At 44.5% G+C, this 15,350-nt stretch overlaps 1 non-coding gene and 1 pseudogene across 1 annotated transcript; both read left to right on the plus strand.

Moving 5' to 3' along the window:
• Positions 1–9,173: 9,173 nt before the first annotated feature.
• On the plus strand, positions 9,174–10,139 carry LOC136404111 (developmental pluripotency-associated protein 2 pseudogene; annotated as a pseudogene).
• A 1,464-nt stretch (positions 10,140–11,603) lies between these two features.
• Positions 11,604–11,710, plus strand: LOC136404607 (U6 spliceosomal RNA). Its single transcript, XR_010751329.1, has one exon. It is a non-coding gene; the product is annotated as a U6 spliceosomal RNA (small nuclear RNA).
• The last annotated feature ends 3,640 nt before the right edge of the window (positions 11,711–15,350 follow it).

A 15,350-nucleotide genomic window follows, 5' to 3' on the forward strand; every position in this document is an offset into this window, starting at 1 on the left:
ATGGAGGTCAACTTGATGTTGCATCCATTTACAGTTGAGTTAGCCTCTTTCCATGGGAACCATGAATCTGGCGGATTCTCCAGCTTTCGGCTATATTTATAAGCTCCAGTCTCAGGCACACAGCGCACTCCGCAAGTGTCACCTTCCTCCCCTGCTGTAAGAGCCTTCGCGAGGTCCTCGCTCCAGAATGTGACAAGGTGTCAGGGGAGAGCAGGAGCCTGAGGACGAGGCTATTTATAACTTGGTCCTCTTTCATTGTCACGTTCGGTGCTGTGAACATGGTCCGCACGTAAAGTTATTGATCTGAATGGCCCAGTTCTGAAGGGAGGCTGGTCTAGTTTTTAAAGTAAGGTTAATAGTTTGTAAAAATATGTCGATACTTTGAACCCAAATAAAAAATTTTGTAGTGTGAATGAGATATGATTCACATCTGGTACAATTCGTCCATTTCAAGTCGACAATTTAACAGTTATTTTTGCCCATTCACCAGGTCACGCAACCACCATCACCATCTAACTTTAGAGGGTTTTTGTCCCTTCTAAAAGGAACCTTGTACCCACTAGATGGCAGTCCCCACTCTCTCCACCCCCCCACCTCACCCTCAAGTCCCGAGTGACCATTAATCTCCTTTCTGTCTGTTTAGATTGACCTATTCGGGACATTATGTAGAAGTAGAATCATACACTTTGTGGTCCTTTGTGTTTTGTTTCTCTCACTGAGCATGATGTTTCCAAGGTCCCTCCACGTAGCGGCACGTGTCAATGCTTCATGTACTTTTATTGCCGAATGAGTAACATTCCATTGTGTGGACACACACATTTTTGCTTATCTGTTCCTCAGCTGGTGGACAGCCGGTACAGAAAGTTTATGTAAGAAAAAGAGTGGCTCCCATATAACCGCGGCGTTTATCTTAGTTGTCTGCTACACACGTTCTGCAAGAATTTCTAAATCTATGTTGAAGTGTCATTTTTCCTGGAGGGCTGGCTATGAATTATGGCACAGAAACTGAGTGACAGAATAGGAGTGTCTTATTCGGGCATTTCTGGATGAGTAGAGCCTTCTCCCTGCTCACCAGGCTTCTAGCAATCTCTGGTCATGCTTTACGCAGCCCGACGAGCATGCTCTCAAGAGCTCCGCCCTCGGTGCAACAAGCCTGTCAGTGATGCTGCTGCTAAGTCTGTGCGATGTTTACCTGGTGGCGCTTCCACGAGGATGTACTAAGTAGTCAGGGACTTCCAGACTACCCCAGACTAAACGCATTCTCTAGAGTCAAGCCTCTCGAATGGCCTCTGCTGAGGGGAGGTTTGCAGGCAGTCTCAGGCTGCAGAGAAGCCAGGTGTGAATAGGCCCTTTGAGAAGCCATGACTCATTGTCTATAAAGAAACTTTTGGGGCTCGTTTGCAACCATAGCCTCAACCAACTTCTTTTTTTCAGAGATCTGCCAATAGTTCCACAAATGGTGCTATTTTATTGCCTGAAGTTTAGTACTCAGAACACTGACTGTAGAGGCAACAGGGACAGCAGAAAAGCCACTGTTATAATCCCCAGGTGAATGGCATCAACCTCTGTATGAAGGGCAGGGAGGCTGCCTGGGCCAAGGTTAAGATCTTATGAGTAAAACATTGTAGCCTAAGATACAGAGGCGAGGGTCGGGCGCACAGCAGCTCTCAGACACGGGATGTGCTGTTTTCATTCTTGCTCCGCTGATGACAGGGTGACATCCGTACCTGTTGTGTCTGTTTACTCGCTCGTAAGTGCAGATGGTGTAATGATTGGCAGAATGGTGAACTGAAATATTGTTTGCAAAAGTGCCTGAAATCTGACAGGTGTTAGGCAACGGTTCGCTGAATCTGAGAAGAGTTACGTGATCACAATGTGGCCGATGCCAAATGCCAACCCAGCCATCTCTATTTTGGAAAATAATCTCTAAGTCCCAATTATTGCAGCGGTTTCCCACAGCAAAATTCCTGTACAACACGTCCTTTGGAGAAACCCATGAAGTTCACTAGAAGCTGATATGCACAGAGCGGACAGTTCAGTCCGCGGCCCACGGCACTACAGTGCTAGGATCCATAGCAAACAACGCAGATGCAATTCCTGTTCTCAGGAAGCCTATCGTCTCGGGGGTGGAGGGGAGGTCAGGGTTACCCCGCCGTGTATAAGTCCTGGACAAATACTTTTTGCAAGTCCTTCATCCATATAAACCATCTGATTTTAAAAACATATCACTAACGTCATCGATCCATATGAGGTATAAAGATTTATTGATGAAGATTTAGAATAATGGTTACAGAAGAGATACTTAAACGTATTTCTTTATGGTCCAATCAGCGGACAGAAAAATTCTTCTTTGTGTCCAGGCACCAGCTCTCTTTGTTCACGTCCAGGAATCATCTCTTGTGTTCTTAATTGTGAAAATGCCCCATCCGTGACTATTTTCACATCTCCCATCCTGAGGAAAAGTTAGCAGCACTGTTAACACTCACGCTGCCTTGGCTCTTCGGAGCCCGTATGCATTGAAACAACACAGCTCTTCTTGTCTCCGCAGTTCACACCGTGTATTTAATGCTGGCGACATCATTACTCACGGTGTGGCATCGTCCCTGGGCTGCCCCTGACCACTGGCTTCCAACGGCTCTGTCAAAGGCTGTTACTGTGCTTTGTGGGCGAGGACCACAGATGTAAGTCTTCCCCAGAATATGCAGGAAAATGGGAACAACGAAGTGTTTTCTGGTCAGGTTAGCATTTCTGTTTGGAATGTGATAGTTTAAACATGGGACAACAACACATTATCCAAACGCATCTTCTCCTGTACTCTTTAGAATGTAACCCCTGTGCTGTTAGACTGTTGGTCTCTCTGAGTGTTGTCTGCTCCTCTCGCTTCCAGTCACTGCCCAGCAGGGAGGCCAGAAGGGCCGCGGGTAGGAAGAGGGGAGTGGTCCAGTTCATGCCAGGGATGTCAGTCCTTTATCTGGCAAAACAACTAGCACGTTGGTTGGGAGCAAGAGAGGACACTGCTCAGAAGCTCCATTGGATCGGCAGGGTCATTGGCATCGCGTAGTAACACTTTATAAAGCCCACGGAGGAGACAGGCACAGCCACGCTGGAGGACTGCCTGGCATGTGTCAGGCAGGAACCTATGGAGGAGGTTGGGTGACTACCCAGGGTGACAGCAGGCATGGAGGTTGGGGGAGCGGGTGGAACACAGGGTAAAGGATGCCTGCCACCACCTGCAATGGCCCTTCGGGGCTCCTGATGGGAGGTGGCACCACAGTAGGAAATGGGCAAGTGAAAGCCAGGGCGGGCTTCCTGAGTTGGTGACTTGGTTTCATATAAACGGAATCATACGATCTGTGGTCTTTTCAGACAGACTAGCTTCATTCACTTAGCACGTGGTTTTTAATGCTCTGCTATTACCATACTGAAATTCTTGATCATTTTATCTTTGAACTTGTGTTTTATAAGTGAAACCCTATGGGACAACACTTATGTGCACGTGAGTAGCAGAGGTAAGCCAGGGGCCCAAGCACTGAACAAGTGGCCGCATGGCCAGGCGCACGCATGTGTGTCCCAGGGACAGTCTCCACACCGGGAATCCCAAGGTGACCAGGCCAGGACCTGGGCCCTGATTGATTGGTGGTGATGACAGTGGCAGCAGCTGCAGCCACGGGAGAGAGGAGTGCTCTGTCTGGGGGCAGTGCCAGGGCCTGGGTGAGGCGGCCTGCCCCTCTGTCCCCACCGCCTGCTTTGTAGTGTCGGCACGATGATAACTCTCTGGCCTGGGTCGCAGGACAGGAACTGTGGGTGCTCAGGCAGTAAAGTCTGTCAGGAAATTATTCCAGAAGAAAAGCATACCAATGGGCATTGCAGTAACGTACTGGGAAGTTATTAGAATTCTCAGAGTTTAGGAATACTCCAGTTTAAACTGCGGGAAAACTGCAAAGCAAAAAAGCAAATATCCATGGGCTTGAAAATTAAATTTAAGGTCAGTGCATTCAACAGAAGACAGCACCACATTCCTAAGAAGCTTCATATGAACCGATCATTAATGAGGAAGAACATTTGAACATTTTTTTAATTAAACTTTTCTTGTAATTGAAGATATAACTATAGAGTATATAAACAAGGGTTTTAAGTTATATAAAAATCATAAAGCCAATTTAAAAAACTTGCACACAAGTTAGAGGAAATGCCAGAGAAACCTAAAATTGCCAGTGTGAAAATTTTAAAAAATTAAAATTTTATTCAGATTTACATGAAATTGATTTGTATGAAGAATTAAATCTATTTTAGAAAATTTATTCTGAGAGTCATCATCTCTAGAACCGTTAGACTTTATATTTCAAAATAATTTATCAGAAATGTATCCCAATGTTGTTACAGAACATAATTACTCCAACAGTTTCAGAAGTAGTTTCATTCCTCTCAGAATTAAAAATTGTCCAGAATTATTTGTGATCTTGTGTTTGTCAAGGATGAATAATGTATTTCTTATAATTATATTGATTGAAAATGAAATTGCTGCCTGACCAGGCAGTGGCGCAGTGGATAGAGCATGGGCCTGGGATGCAGAGGACCCATGTTTGAAACCCCGAGGTCACCAGCTTGAATGCAGGGCTGCTGGCTTGAGCATGGGATCATAGACATAATCCCATGGTTGCTGGCTTGACTCCAATGTCGCCACCTTGAGCAAGGGGTCACTGGCTCTATGTAGCCCCTCCCCACGTCAAGGCACATATGAAAAAGCAATCAATGAGCAAGTAAGGTGCTACAATGAAGAACTGATGCTTCTCATCTCTCTCTCTCTCTTCCTGTCTGTCTGTCCCTATGTGTCCCTCTCTGTCTCTCTTGCAAAAAAAAAATTAATTATTATTCTTATTTTTTTAAATAAGTGAGAAGAAGGAAGACAGAGAAACAGACTCCGCATGCACCCTGACCAGGATCCACCTGGCATGCCCACCAGGGGGCGATGCTCTGCCCATCTGAGGACATTGCTGTTTTAGCACCTGAGGCAAGGCCATGGTGCCATCTTCAGCACATGGGGCCAACTTGCTCGAATGAGCCATGGCTGCAGGATGGGGGGAGAGAGAGGAGAAGAGGGGCTGGAGGATGCTGACAATGGGGAAAGCTGTGCATGTGTGAGGGCAGGGGGTATAAGGGGAAGCTATTTACTTTCTATTCAATTTTGCTGTGAACCTACAAGTTTTCTGTTTTAAAAACTGTCTATTTTTTAAAAGCCAGTTTAAAAAAAAAATCTACGAGACACAAAATGCAAGAAAAAGCGATTTGTTAAGAGGTAAAGTCATCAAAAAAGAAACCCAGATCCAGCTATGGGTCTGATATTAGAACTATTAAACCTGGTCTTTAAAGTAAATATGATTAATATGTTAAAGGAATCAGTGGAAAATATGAACAGCATGCAGTAACAAATCAGACATTTTAACCAAGAGATAGCAACTACTTCAAAGAATAAAATGGAAGTTCTGTAAATAAAAACCCATGAGATTAGAGATGAAGAATTCCTATAATGAGCTTATCTGCAAATTGGGAAGAGCTGAGGAAAGAATCAATAAGTGTGAAGACAGGTTCATAGAAATTATCCAAATGAAAACAAAAAGAGAAAAAACAAATAATTTTTTTAAAAGCTTGGAGCAACCAAGAGCTGTGGGACAATATCAAACAACCCAATATATGCAAACCCGAAGTTCCAGAAGGGACTGAGGAAGTATTTGAAGAGATCATTGTTGAGAGTTTTTCCAAGACCAGTGAAAGACAAAAGCTCACAGATTCAAGAAACTCAGAGAACTCCAAGCTGGAGAAAGAAAAAAAAAATCACCTAGGCATTTTATGGTCAAGTTGCTAAAAATGAAGGCTAGAGTTAACATTTTAAAAGTGGTCAGAATAAAAAGAAACACTACATTGATTGCTGGTTCAATTTGCATTTTCCTGATGACCTGTGACGCAGAGCCTCTTGTTGTGTGTTTACGTGCCATCTGTTTATCTTCTGAGGTGAGGTGTCTGTTCAGGTCTTTGGCTTACTTGAATTGGTATTTTGTATTCTTATTGTGGAGTTGTAGGAGTATTCTGGAGTTGTGGAGTTATATTTTGGATAACTGTCAGTTATCAGATATGTCTTGCAACTATTTTCTCCTGGAGCGTGGCCTGTTCTCTCATTCTCTTGGCGTTTCCTTTCAGAGGCAGGAGTTTCTAACCTTGACAAAGGCCAGCTTACCGTTTCTTTCCTGGATGGTATGTCTGGTGTTGCATCTAAAAAGTCACAGCCACACCCAAGGTCATCTAAGCTTTTTTTTTATTTTGGAAGTTTCATAGTTTTACAATCTACATGTAGCTCGACAATTCATTTTGAATTTATTTTGTGAAGGGTGTAATTAAAGTTTGTGTCTAGATCCTTTTTTTCTTTTTTCTTTTTTGCTTGTGGATGTCCAGTTGCTCTAGCAGTGTTTCTTGAAAAGACTATATATTCTGACATTTTAAAAACCAGGTTCTTTATTGTTTTTATAGAAATAATTTTCAGAGGTTTCATTTTGTTATTTTTCTGACATCAACTCCCAAAAAGGAAGCACTGGTTTAGACATCGGTATATTCAGCCTTGCCTCACGTTCATGTGAATAGTTTTGACGTTTTGTGTTAGGATAACTCTGTTTTCCTGAAGGTTCTGATGACACCTAGCCTCATCTGCCGCTGGTAATGCAACTCACTACATTTGCCACATATATTTGTGAGAAAGCTCTTCAGGTTTCTTTCTGAATCATAGTTCTCAGTGATGTAAAGATCTTGACATAGTCTATCCTTAAGGGACCAAACAAATAAATAAAAAAGAAAATTATGTCTGAGTAGCTCTAATTAATTTTGCTTCATTCGTTCTGCACTTTTCACAATCCTGTCACATAATTATTTGTAAATTATATTCATAACTATTTCTTAATTTGTAATAATTTTATCACTCAGAAGATAATTGTTTAATCATTTTTCCCTGGGATGATCATGGCAGAAAAACAAGACTTTTAAAAACTGTGAAATTAAGTTGAATTAAATTCAAACAGTCACATTCCCCTTTGCCCTGACATCCCAGATGGTATCTATGATTTGTATTCATAGTTATGCAAAATGACAGATGTTGGAAGCAAATATTTTCAACATATTAATAAGAGCAAGGCAGTGACCTGTTTTGTGTCAGTAGGTTTGACACTGATAAAATACGTTGAGAACTCAGACAGAAGCAAGAAAAAAAAGGCTCATGTATGATCTCCAATTAGTTTAGCATTGGATCAGTAAATAAAATATCAGAAAATTGAGGCTTTAGCTCCTCCTGCTACCAGAAGCTTACCCTGTGACTTCAGCCACGCTCCTACTGGAATCGGTGGGCTATGAGCTGATAAGAAGACAGGAAGACTCATAAATAGGTAATAACAGCTCACGCATTCGGTCAACACCAGAATCAGGCAATGAGGCGGTGCACACAGTTTTTAAATCTCTGAAGCTTATTTTGTTAGGTTCTGAAACGTTCATCTTTGTCACTTTGAAGGAAGCCTCCCTAAAACTTATCATACAGATAACTGCTATCTTAAAGTGAATGGCATGGAATATCATTTCAACCTCATTTGTATATGGCGGGCCCATCAGCAGGAAAGCCGAGGCACTAACTTAACCATGTGACCCAGAATAGGGACCGAAGTGCGTGGGCCGCGTGGGCCGAGTGACCAGACCTCCCACTCAGCTCAGAGTGCTGGGAACTGATCGAGGGTCCTACACCCCGTCTGAGGAAGCCCAGTTCATCTCAATTAAGATGCACCCCCAGACGTGGTGCAGTGAAAATGAAGAACACCGGAGACACAGGAAAGAATCCAGAGGGGGAAAAAAAGAGACAGATTCCCTTAAAAGGAGCAGCTTAGTCACAGCTGACGACTCCACAGGGACAGCAGAAACCAGTAGATGGTCCCCGGATCGCTTCATTTTGCTGAAAGAAGACAGTTGCCGATATAGAATTCTTCTCTCTAGTGAAAATATTTTTAAAGAAGGAGAGCAAATCACGTAACCTTGGCACAGACAAAACTGAGAGAGCGCCCTGGCCGGTTGGCTCAGCAGTAGAGCGTCAGCCTAGCGTGCGGAGGACCCGGGTTCGATTCCCGGCCAGGGCACACAGGAGAAGCGCCCATTTGCTTCCCCACCCCCCCCTCCTTCCTCTCTGTCTCTCTCTTCCCCTCCCGCAGCCAAGGCTCCATTGGAGCAAAGATGGCCCGGGTGCTGGGGATGGCTCTGTGGCCTCTGCCTCAGGCGCTAGAATGGCTCTGGTCGCAACATGGTGACACCCAGGATGGGCAGAGCATCGCCCCCTGGTGGGCAGAGCGTCGCCCCCTGGTGGGCAGAGCATCGGCCCTGGTGGGCGTGCCGGGTGGATCCCGGTTGGGCGCATGCGGAAGTCTGTCTGACTGTCTCTCCCCATTTCCAGCTTCAGAAAAATGAAACAAACAAACAAACAAAAAAACTGAGAGAGCACACCACTGAAGGCCCCATGCTACAGGAAATCCAGAAGGACATATTTCCAGCAGAAGCAAAGTAAAAGCAGAGATGTAAGAAGGAATAAAGACCAAAGAAAATGATTAAAGTGCACATGTTTTGGTCACGATTGACTGTGATGTTGTAGAGGAGGGTGGCACAAAGGACAAGGCGCCCCTAACGCTCGGTGGCTGAAACAGCGCAGGCGCACCGCCCACACAGGCCGCGTGTCCACGGGGAGCTGGCTGGTGGCTCTGCCTCCCGTTGTCTCCCCCTCAGGGACGGAGGCTGACGGAACAGCAATGTCTGGAGTGTTGGAATCGTGCTGGTTGCCACGGCAGAATGAAAAGACAGTGGCAAGAAGGTGGAGTGGCTCTCAATGGCTTCCTCCAAGAAGTGACACAAGTTACTGACCCTCACATTTCATTATTTCATTGGCCAAAGCAAGTCACATGATCACATCAAATTTCAAGAGGGTGGGGAAGAGCAAGTTTACCATGTTCTGGGAAGCAGTGATATCAGAATTTCTTCCGTGGTGGGAAAATCCAAATGAACATTACTGGAGAAGTGAAAAACAACAACAGAGAGGGCAAAAGAAGTAAGCTGCAGGTGTCCTCAGCACTGCTGGCTTTGCCTTCCTCGGAGTGATCCTGGAAATGGCGAGTCCAAGCTCCGTTAGCAGCGGGAAGAATTACCATGAGGATGAATTAGGTGAAGAACGCATGATTCTCACCTCGGGTCCAGTTAATGAGCGTAATGAAGAACATCAAATGGAACCACACGTCTCTTCAGCCTCAGAAGCCAACCTGACGATGCTCAGGACAAACGATCAAGTTTACCTTCCTTAAACCAATGAACGATTCAAAGCTTGCCCAACACCAATCCTCCCCTGGCCGACCGTTTTGCCTTAAATGAATAAGGTGCATTGGTATGCTTTGCAGAACTGGTGTCAACAGCTTAATTTGAGTGCTCATGGCAAGAAAATAGAGGTTTTTCTGAGGCTCAAGGGACATGCTTACTCTGAAGAAAAACGAGTGAGTGAGGAGCACGCAGACAGAGAAGAGTATTGCTGAAATACCACAGGAGGCCACACTGTAGTCACGGAAATGCAAGATGGCGACCAAGAAAGCAAGGAGTGAGAAAAGTTGTGAGATGAGTAAGGAGAGCAAGGGACCCATTCAGTTGAAGTGGTAACTTCAGTATGGGAGGCCATGTTGGCAGCACAGGCGAGAATTGTTGCAAGCGCTATGCAAGCTAAGGCTGTGAATTCATATTCCATTTCTTTCGCTGCTTCAGACTTTCTGCTGCAAACATCTGGTGTCTGGTGGCGTGTGGTCCATGGCCGACCTCTCCTGGCAGACAGACAGGGTTGGGTGCACCTGCAGTTCCATGCAGGGCAGGCCTGGGTGCCTGACACTCCCAAGCAGGTGATCTCCCTCTTCCTGTTACCGCCCTGCACTTTCCCACACTCAGGCCTGGAAGATCGCATGTTATGCCCTAAATGTGTGAAGGGGAATAAAAGGATGATGGAAAGATTAGTCACAATGAGGAAGAAAAAGCAGCCTGATTTGAACAGACCCACATCATTCCTTTTGGATGGGTCATGTCTCCATAAAGAATAAATGGTGCAGAGCTCACAGCTAAACTGAAACAACAATAGAGAACTAAAACACACAATAACAATAATATAAGTAGCCTGACCTGTGGTGGCGCAGTAGATTACGCATTGACCTGGAATGCTGAGGTTGCCAGTTTGAAACCCCAGGCTTGCCTGGTCAAGGCACATACAAGAAGCAATTGCTACAAGTTTGATGCTTCCAGCTTCTCCCTCACCCCTTTCTCTCTCTCTTTCTCTCTCTCCTCTCTCTAAAACTAATAAATAAAATATATATTTTTAAAAAACCAATAATATAAGTAGATGGGATAAAGTCTTAAAAATCAAAGCATTAAAATGGATTACCTGGGAGAAAGTAAGAGATTCAAAAACTTCAGTTTTTGAAAATTTAGGTATGCATCTTATAATTTCTTGGATAATCACTAAAATGCAGAAGCAACCTTCAAACAAGTAGAGTAAAAATGAGGGTGGAAATGATAAATAACAAAAAGAGAGAAAAACGTTATTAGGGCTTCCAAGAGAAACCGAGTGAATAAGATGTGAATATATATAAACAGAGATTTATTATGAGAAACGGGCTCACAAGATTATGGAAACTGGCAAATGCAAATCTGCAGTGTGGACCAGACACAGGAGAGCTAAATGGTGCTGGGGAATTCTCTCTTACTCAGGAGATGGTTGGTCTTCAACTGATTAGATGAGGCCCACCATATTATGAAGGGCAATCTGCTTTATTCTACCACTTAAAATGTTAATCTTATAAAAAAAACCTCTTGCATAAATACCCAAAATAATGCTTGGCCAAATAGATAGGAACCCAGCCAAGTTGACATATAAAATGAACCATCACGAAAACATATGAAACAGAAGAGACAAATAGAAAGGTGTGCTTAAACGCAAATACTTCAGTGATTCCATTTCACATACATTGACTATATGGTGTGAAGAGATTGGTTGTGGTCCAGAACTTTCTTCTTAACTTGACCGCTTCCAAGGAGGCCTGTATCTTTTGGAAGTGACATGGCATGTCACAGAGACTTCTAGGCCTAACTTCTCTCCTAGAGGGGTGAGATTACATGTGTGGATTTGCAGGTCTAGAATCCAGAGTGCTGGTCCTGCAGGTCTCCTATGGACTGTGTGGTTGGATAAGTTAGGCTTTCTCAGCACATGAAAGCAATGCCTTGGCTCTGGCACCTTATTTTAATGACTATGACTCCCCTACTCTGGTTCAAACCCTGTTTCTAGTGGAGTAGAAAGCTGACATGACTGGCTTCAAGTATTTTGTGCCTTGGAAGCATTGATAATGACAGCAGCAACCTCAGTTTATTAATTTGAGCTCCCTCTGCTGTTTCAGCAACATAGGTCATTTAAAAGAACCAAAAAACCAAAACCAAAAGACCACACACACTACATACACACAGCAAACAAACAAACAAACTAAAACAACAACAAAAAAACCCCCACAAAAGCCATGCTCGCTTCGGCAGCACATATACTAAAATTGGAATGATACAGAGAAGATTAGCATGGCCCCTGTGCAAGGATGAGACGCAAATTCGTGAAACGTTCCATTTTTTTAAAAAAAAGATAAAAAAAAACCCACAAAAAAACCAAAAAAATAAAACCCACAAAAGCCAACCAACCAAGCAAACATAAACACTTTAAGAACTCTTAAAGAGAGGAAAAGAACAGGAACTGATTTGCAGATTGCTATGGCCTGAATGTTTCTTCCCAAATTTGCGTGTTGAAACCCTAATTCCTGGCCCTGGCCGGTTGGCTCAGCAGTAGAGCTTCGGCCTGGCGTGCGGGGGTCCCGGGTTCGATTTCCGGCCAGGGCACATGGGAGAAGTGCCCATTTGCTTCTCCACACCCCCCTTCTTCTTCTCTGTCTCTCTCTTCCCCTCCCGCAGCCAAGGCTCCATTGGAGCAAAGATAGCCCGGGCGCTGGGGATGGCTCCTTGGCCTCTGCCCCAGGCACTAGAGTGGCTCTGGTTGTGGCAGAGTGATGCCCTGGAGGGGGCAGAGTGTCGCCCCCTGGTGGGCAGTGCGTAGCCCCTGGTGGGTGTGCCAGGTGGATCCCGGTTGGGCACATGCGGGAGTCTGTCTGACTATCTCTCCCCATTTCCAGCTTCAGAAAAATACAAAAACAAACAAACAAACAAACAAAAAACAACAAACAAAAAAAAAACAAAACCCTAATTCCCAAGGTGATGGTATATAGAGGTGGGCACTTTGGGAGTGACTAGTACCCCCATAAAAGATGCCCTTCACCCCTGCCACCATGTGAACGCAGTGAGAAGGGCCCTCTGTGAGGAAGTGGGTTCCCCTGAGATACCAAACCTGCCAGCACCATGAACTTGCATTTCCAGCTTCCGGAACTGTGAGAAATAAATTTCTGCTGTTCCTAAGTCAATCAGTTTATGATATTTTTGTTATAGGAGCCTGAATGGGCTAAGAGAGGGATGGTGAGGAAGATCCCTTAGACTTTAACAGGATGCAGTCTTCATATGAAAAAACTAAAGAAGTTATGAAATAACAAACAGCTACTTTTATTTTTCACTACTTCTTCCTTCTCGCTGTCATTAAAAATTATGTTAGCATCAATGAATATTACCCATCTGATCATAATAATTCATAGCTTAGAGTTACTCATTTGTTCTTTAACAAATATTTAGGGACGGCCAATGCCTCACGTGCTGCTGGGCGCTGAGGATACAGCACAGAGGAAGAGCTGTTTTTATAATGCTCTCATATCTTATCAATCTGCCAGGCTTTCTCCCTAAAGCCCCTCACCGTCTTACCCACTCCCTGGATAGTGAATGAAATCATTAATTAAGATGAATGCCATTTATTATAGATTTATTATTGTTTTTTTTAAAAATAAGACCCTCTAAAAGCCTTGTCTCTATCTGATCTTCAAACCCGTCCTTACAGGCAGTAGTGTGCACTCTGCGAGCACGGACGTGGACCAGGGACAATCTTTCTGTGCCTCTGTCGCCTCATGTATAATTGGGATGATGATAATCATAACAGTACTTTGTATGGTAGGGTTGGACACAATAAATGTGTTCATGCATGGAAAGTGCTTAGACTAGTGCCTGAGGGCTACACACGGGGAGGGCTACTCTGCCCACCTCAGGCCCACCTTCCAGCGAAGCAGAGAGGGGTCAGGAAAGCAAACCCTCTCCCAGCGGCCCTCGGCTGCAGAGGAGCTGGGGCTGTACCCAGGTCTCCGCTCTGCCCACAGCCAGCGTTCTGTTGGGAAGGAAGGGAAGGAAACCAATATGGAGGAGAGCAAATATATCCAACGCAGAAAGGAAGTATGAACACGTGACCAGAAAGGGGAGTGGATTTCTCTTTCCTTTAACATTCTTCTTTAGCTATTGATTTTAAAATAATTTCAAACATACAGAGAAGTTTCTAGACTAGGAGAAGAAACTTCCCTGAACCACTTGAGAGCGAGTTGCTGGCATGATGCCCCAACCCCCCTGAATTCTTGCGTTTGTAAATCCTACAAACAAGGACATTCTCCCACCTAAGCAAACTACCTCTGTCAAATCTGGAAATGAATAATGAACTCTTCCTGCCGTCCACTCCACAGGTCCTAGTCAAGTGCATTCTTTCCTCTATGATCATCCATTGAATTTTCTTCGACGATTTCCCCTAATATCAGCTATTTGGAGGAGAATACAGATTATTTCTATCACAATGTGTCTTTCTAACAGTGTGAGTTTTCTGGTACAGGCTGGGACTCGTGAGCTGAGGTAGAGCAGACATATGGTCTCTGAGCTCAGCACTCTGCAGGGAGGGGCACTTGGGTCAGGGCAGGTTGCACGAATCTGGGCCTAGACTCCAGGAGAAGGACTGCAGTCCCCTTCCCCCACTTCGTTGCTTTCCCTGTTTATAGAGCAAGAATGAGAGGGGCCATGCCAACTGGGACACGATGTCTGCCTGGGCACCAGGCGCCGTGAGGTTAGATGGCAGCTGTTCAGGAGTTAGCTGTCTGGTGTGGCCAGCACCTGTTGACCTTGTGGGAAGTTGCGCTTGAGCACAGCCCCTCCTGCTGGAGAGGGGCGGCTCTGATGCCATTCAGATTGTTGCCAGGCAACCACCCAGGTCTTCAGGGTCAGACAGTCCCGTTTGTCTTTCCACAAAGTATATAGATAATTCATAAATGAAATAAATAAAGCATGTTTAAGTAAAATTTAGATAGTAGAGGGAACATAAAATAAGACTTTTTTGCCCCCTTTCTTCCATCACTGTCCCCCGGATGTCACTGACTTGAAACCACCTTTGACAATCTGCATGCATGGTCCCTACAGGAAAGAACATGGGGTCAAACATCCCAGAAGCTGCAACTCTGAGGATACTGTCACAAATTAGGAGTAGCCTCAGGAGAATGGACTGACTTTACAATCTGTGTATTTAAATAATGCACAAATACAACTACTCACAGGATTTGAGTACAATTACCCCCCAAATATTTTGTTTAATCATTTGAGGCTGCATTTCATCATTTCTCCTCTAATATATTTCAATCCATTCTCTGTCAACATTATAGGAAACCTTCCCCAAGATCACTGTGTCCCATATGGCAGCCACTCGCCACATGTGGTTATATAAATTAAAATTATAGTAAAGTAAATGAAGAATTTAGTTTCTCAGTCGCACTAACCACATTGCAAGTGCTCAATACCCACACGTGGTGAGTGGCTACCTGCATGGATAACAAAATACAGAACATTTCCATCATCTTGGGAAATTCTGCTGAACAACGCTGCTGATCTTTGCCAGGAAACAAGATCTTAAGTGGTTTGATGCCCAAATCTCATCAAAAACCTAATTAAGAGAAGCAATATTTACAAAAGATTGGTGGAAGAGTTTCCATTCTTACAGTTTCTTTGAGTTTTAACCTTGAGTTAAGCAAGACCATCAGTAGTATTTTTGGATTACAGCAGCTTGGCTTTCTACTTTTATTGACCCACGTTTTGGGATTTGTTCAAGAACTCATCAGAAGCAGCCTCGTACCTGACCAGGTGGTGGCGCAGTGGATAGAGCATCAGGCTGGGACGTGGAGGACCCAGGTTCGAGACCCCAAGGTTGCCAGCTTGAGCGCAGGCTCATTGGGTTTGAGCAAGGCTCACCAGCTTGAGCCCAAGGTTGCTGGCTCGAGCAAGGGGTCACTCGGTCTGCTGTAGCCTCCCCCCTCCCGTCAAAG

Source organism: Saccopteryx leptura, chromosome 4 (genome assembly GCF_036850995.1).
Source record: "Saccopteryx leptura isolate mSacLep1 chromosome 4, mSacLep1_pri_phased_curated, whole genome shotgun sequence".
Taxonomy (NCBI): Eukaryota; Metazoa; Chordata; class Mammalia; order Chiroptera; family Emballonuridae; genus Saccopteryx; species Saccopteryx leptura.